Here is a 6,044-nt window from a genome sequence, read left to right on the forward strand (position 1 = left end):
CTGTTTATTTGGACTACTCCTTCTTAGGATAGGACTCGACCGACCATGCTAACTGGCTCGGAATTTATCACTCGGCCCATAACATTTGACACAGCCTTGGGCCGAGCACAACCTTCTGCTCGGCCCAAAACTATTATTTTGGGCCCAAACAGTGCCACTTAGATCCATTCATCAAATTCCTAATACATGCATTCGACTTTTCGGGGATCTAAGTAGCACAGAAGACACGGCTCATCAAGGCAGAATACTGATTCAGTTATGCACATGCTTGGCTTAAGAATGTATTGGTGGGTACAAGCAAGCAAGCAAGAACAGATTCATGAGCATATTGAACACTATATTTGATTTATGCATGCATGCACAAACCAAGATCACTACAAGAAAAAGGCCTTATTGCGACAGGTTTTTTGCGTCAGATAGCACGCCCGTCGCAAATAACACAAAATATGCGCGCTAGATGGTGGAGCGAAAGTAATTGCGACCTTGGCATTGGTAACGTCGCAATTAAAGTCGCAAAAAGATTAGAAATAACAATCTGTCGTCTTCAACAAAGGGTTTGCGACGGCCCGAGAGGACGGAATAAAATTCAGTGCTCAAATTTTTATATACGTGCTCAATTTTGAGATGAAATAGCCCAGCGCGCGTTTTCTTTTCCCTTCTATCCGAAAAAGAAAAATCTTTTTCTCTCCCTCAACCGTTTCTTTTCCCTATTCGACTAAAAGTACGGAGCTCCTCTCACCCTAATCCATCCAATTAGAGATTCAATCGGAGATTTTGGAGCACAATCAGAGTTCTTGTAAGCCACTACAATCATCTCCATCTTCTCTCTTTTCTCATTCAATAACTTTTGCTAAGTGATTCCTAGGGTTCCACTCAAATCCGGAAGACTATTGTTTTTATTAATATTGGATTGATTTTTCTAATTGTTGTTAATATGTTTACCTGGAAAGATTATGTACTTGAGATCCCCTCTTTTCTTGTTTCCAATTTTTGTTGTCGTTTGCTTTCAAGTGAGTTTTGAGATATACAAGGATTTATTTTTTGTTTCAGTATGGGTGGTAACGGAATTTGATCTGGAACTCAGTAGATTTTGCTAAAATATATTTTTTAGTTAAATTCAGAGTTGTGTTTTTTTTAACTGCGTTTTAAGTTTTAGTAGAAACACGAACCACTTTTGGTGTAGCTGATGGGATTGTTTAGTTTTGGATTAGTTGGAAAATTGTTTAGCTTTTGCGTAGCTAATGGGACTTTGTTGTGTTGAATTAGTTTGAAAACTTGTAAAACTACAGGGAGTATGAGTTTGGTAAATTTAATGTCTTTGACTCTTTGTAGGGTACACTTTCCCACACTTTTTCATTCGGGATAAATCTGCATTGTTCGTGATTTTAGGAGTTTTAGCAATGTTTGTTGCCAGGACATTATGAAGTTTTGTTTCTGATAGATTCAGCAACATGCTTGGGATCTTTTTTGAGGTTGGAAATTAAGATTTTGAATCAGATGCAAGCTGTGGAAGTTTTTGTTAAGGTAGGATCAGTGTTGTAGTTCATATACTTTGGATTCACAACAGAGATCAGAACAGGGTGCTTAATACATATCTTGGTAATGAGTTTGAGAGTCATGCCTCTTATGTCTAAGCATCCAAGGATTACATATGCAGACCTACACCAGGTGATTATAGTTCTGAATAATTTACTCAGCCTATTATATGAATTTAGCTCTTCAAATTATTTGCAAATGAAGACCTTGTACAAAGACCATCACAGGCTTTCCTAAAATACGTCGGAGATAGCATGGATTCTTTAATGAAGACAGCAATTAAGGGGCATGATTACTTGTATTTTCAGCTTGCTGGTGTGCTGCAGTTGAGTTCACTGCCCTACCATTGCTTTTTTTCCAGGCAGGAAGGTATGTTGTGGCCACTGATCACTTACTTCAACAACACATAGCTAGTTTCCATATCACTATTTTCAAGTTTTCATCTGTTTTTTGTACTTTTTCTTAGGATTCTAAAATTTCTCCTAAGGAAGGACGACTTCTAGGTGCTAAACGAGGTTTATTCGAATACTTAATATATCTTCATCAAGTTTTATTTTTCCCTATTTTAATAGTTCTCATATGCTAGCATTTTAGTTGGATTATAATTCATAAATGTTATGCGTTTCAGTATTAGACATTTAGAAGTTTTTTTATTAGACTAGATTAGAAGTTCTCTAATAATGTCTCTATTAGTATACGTGCTTCTGTATCCTAGCTTTCTTAATTCATGCTTGCTTGTGTATCATTTTCAATTAAATTGTTTGGGAGATGAAGTTTTTTGTTGTTCATTAATAGAAGCTAATTTCTTATCCATGTGTTCTATCTTTTGATGATAGGTGCACCACATTTCAGGGAAAAGTTCTATAGAATGGGGCTATCTGACAAGGATGTAGAAGATTGCTAGAGGAGGGGGAACAAATATCCTTAAAGCTCTATCTCTCTTGTAGAGTAGAATAAATCACTCTCCAAAGTTGATTTAATAACCTACTTAAGGTGGACTTAAATAGGCTTTGAGAGAAATTTATTTCCCTTTTCTAGAAGGTTCTAATTTCATATTAAAGAGGGAATCTACATCAAAACATTAAGCAATCCTAAGTTTCCTAGAGCAAGAAGATCTCTACACCTGCTGCTTTTTCCTACGAGCAGCCCAGCAGGTATGGGGGCATTTATGGAGCCAAAAATAATCACAAGGCGACACGTGGATTTTTGGTAAAATGGACAAAGTTAGCCCCGAGACACACCGGTTGTCTTATGCACGAGCAGTGGACAATCATTTTTTTAATCAAGCCAAGAGTGTCCAAAATAGGTAACAAATTCCAAATTATCTCATCCATCCTCATCTTAGGTAATTACTTCATAACCTACAAATTATTCCATATAAATGGAGATCACTTGGCTAATTAATGGATTAATTCCTAATTAATCCATTAATCACCAATTAAATCGCCCATTTTCACACAAAAAACCTCTAAGGGCTAGCCACCTCCATTCCCTATATATATGACCCTATTTTCTCTAAAAAGCTAAGTTCAACACTCTTGCAAAACTCCCAAAATCTCTCCAAATTTCTCTCTAAATTCTAATTTTGGCATCGGCCAAAGCCCCCCCCCCCCCCAATTCATCATGGGCGCATGAAACTCTTGGCCTTGACCTAAGGTGTTCATTGTTTTGTAGGTGCAATTTTGTCCAAGAAGAAGAAGTCGGAAATTTGCATCCACATCTATGATTTTGCATGGTGATAGAGATGGAGTTGCGATCCGAAATTAGAAAGAAAAAATGGAAGGTTTTGAATGTCAGGAAGAAATAAGGGAGATATAGAATAGCAGGGAGATCCGTAAATGAAATTAAATGGAAAATGGCTTGCCGTCAAGGGCAAAACCGAAAACTAATGATTAGGCCATTTTAAATGAACTGGTTAAATGTTGGGCTTTGTCCTAACTATTAAATAAAGTTATTACATGGTTTTTGGTTAAATTCAAAGTTTTCAAGCATTTTCCATTAGTTTTCCTTTAATTTTTTGCTATATAAATTATATAATAATCAACATTAAATAACAACAATGAAATATAAGTTATTCTCAAAATCATAACCCTAATCAATGAACTTAATAACCATATAAATAATTAACCTACTAATTAAATCAAGAATAATTGACTAAAGAAATAAAGAACACATAGAAGGTGAAATTCATCCAATGAAAAGTAAGAAAATTGTTATGACGACCTGTCCCGAATTAATGTATATTTTATCCTTGAATGTGTGAACATGACGATTATACCCTCGAGTCGTAGAGATGTGAATGTATGTATGTGGTTTTAAACTATTTCCCATTGACGTAATTAAATCATACTCGATGTCACGAGAGTGTTGACGTGACTTAGGGCCGAGTTGGGTTCGTAACAAAAATGTTACGAATAAACGATTGTGTAATTGGGCTAAGGAAATGGGCCAATCACCACACCTCCTACTTTCTTGGTCAAATTAGAATTTTACGTGTTTTGGGGTCAATTGTTAGGCCTAGACATGCAGCCCTAGGGCTTAAGATCCCTTTTATATATGCCTAATCCGGACCACACGCACACACTCACACACGTACATACCCTCATCTTTTCTCTCGATCTTTCCTTCGTCCGTAGAGTTCGTACACACACATACCCAACCATCTTCATCTTGCATAGATCGAACTAGTGGAGGTCACTTTCGAGGTCCTTGCAAGGTTAGGAACCTAATCATAGCCTTAGTTTTGTGAAAGAACCTCAGAAACACGGGAACTCGCGAGCTCCGGCGAGGTGCTTTCCTACTCCATAGTGATGGTGGATGTTTCACAGAGTTTAAGGGGTCAATGGAGTCTTAAAACAACTTCACATAGATCATAGAGAAGTTTTGGAAGGTTTTGGACGTCAAGATAGGTCAGTTCCTCGAGTTTCAATTTTGACCGAAATATCGAAGGATTTTCCAACTATTTCCGTCGATTTTAGGACTTCAAAGTGGTAAGAACATGTTCTACTCATTCAAGGCTTCAAATCCATGTAAATTTTGTGAAGTTTGGTTGAGATTTGAGTGGGATATTTAAGTTTGAAAATTTTCCAATTTCTGGCGACGCAACGGCGATTGGCGCTGGAATCTGGTGAACCATCGAAGAAGGAAGGGGAATATTCCGTCAACTTTGATGGAATATACTAACGGTTTTAGGTAAAGCTAACAAAATATTCTATTATTTAGCAGAATATTCCTTAACGGCGTTTAAATTTTGTCTGTGTGCCAGGCATATGCTTGCGCGTGGCTGGCGCACATGGCCGTGCCTTAGCAGTCACGTAAGGGCATGTGGGACGTCGAAAAATTATTCTAAAAGTATGGGGATGCTCATGGTGTTGAGTAGGCGATGATGGTATATTCAAACATCCCAATTGAGCAACGTATGAGATGTTATTACACGGTTTTTGTTATGTACTTAAAATTAATGTTAAAATAGTGATTTCACATATAGGTGAGACGTTTTCGGAGGATGAGCACAGTCAGGTGAGACTCAACGGTTATGATCCAACTACATACTAGTGAGTGGGCTTTTGGTTTTCTATATATATGTATATTTGCTTTGCGTTTTCCCAGAAATTTGTTTTAAATGAAATTATGTTTTAAATGCCATGTCAATTGCATTATGCTTTAGAGTATGCATTAGTATAGATATGCATATTGTTGCTTGATGCTGTGGACGCCCAGGTAGGCTTCATATGAGTATATATTGATGATAGTGGATGTATTGTTTGTGGTTATACGTAGATGCATTTAGAGCTCATTATCCTGCACCCCCGTTCTAGTGCTCCCGCCCGTGGCCAAGGCACAGTCCTTCATGTGATGTTCACCTCCCGCACCGCATGCTCACCTTGGATCCAAGTTTGGTGCACAACCCTGTCGTACAGACCACATTAGGTGGTTCTGACTCGTAGGTGACCCGCGATTATTCGCACAGCCTTCACGTGATCGTAGCACTTGAGCGTACTTATTTGCACCCAGCCTTGTCGTACATACCACAATAGATGGTTTCGACTCATGTGCAGGCATATCTGATGAGCTATAGGTTCAACCATACAGGTCACGTTAGATAACTCCGGTTGACACATCATTTTACATTGATTTATTTCACCTGGCTACTTATTTCCCTACTGGATACTTGACATGGCATATATTTTATTTTCATTACTCTCGAGCGTGATTTTTTTATATACGTATGTATTTTTATTTTCTGGGAAACTATACGGGTTTTACGGTGAGGGGTTATTACTTTTGGAAAGAGAAATGGTTTTGAAAAGCTCTGCTTTTGCCCACTCACGTTTTTTGTTTTTAGCCTCTTCAGGTTCTAGATAGAAGTGCATGTTGGTGGCTCACGAGGACTCTACTGCTGTTCTGACAGACATCCATCAATGTAGGTTTTCTTTCATACCCTGTATGATTAATATTTAGCTTGCTGGACTGCACCTTGGCACCTATGCTCTGACTATGTGTATCTA

At 37.9% G+C, this 6,044-nt stretch overlaps 1 long non-coding RNA gene across 2 annotated transcripts; it reads left to right on the forward strand.

The window, feature by feature from the left end:
• The first annotated feature begins 328 nt into the window (after positions 1-328).
• LOC148691531 (uncharacterized) lies at positions 329-3,480 on the forward strand. Of its 2 annotated transcripts, none has more exons than XR_015955008.1 (5): positions 329-1,668; positions 1,845-1,905; positions 2,003-2,083; positions 2,373-2,842; positions 3,211-3,480. It is a non-coding gene; the product is annotated as an uncharacterized LOC148691531 (long non-coding RNA). The 2 variants fall into 2 exon arrangements; XR_015955007.1 differs by having other exon boundaries at positions 330-1,668; positions 2,003-2,051.
• Positions 3,481-6,044: the final 2,564 nt, after the last annotated feature.

The sequence above is a fragment of the Pyrus communis genome, chromosome 13, assembly GCF_041283825.1.
Source record: "Pyrus communis isolate YQ-2024b chromosome 13, ASM4128382v1, whole genome shotgun sequence".
NCBI lineage: Eukaryota > Viridiplantae > Streptophyta > Magnoliopsida > Rosales > Rosaceae > Pyrus > Pyrus communis.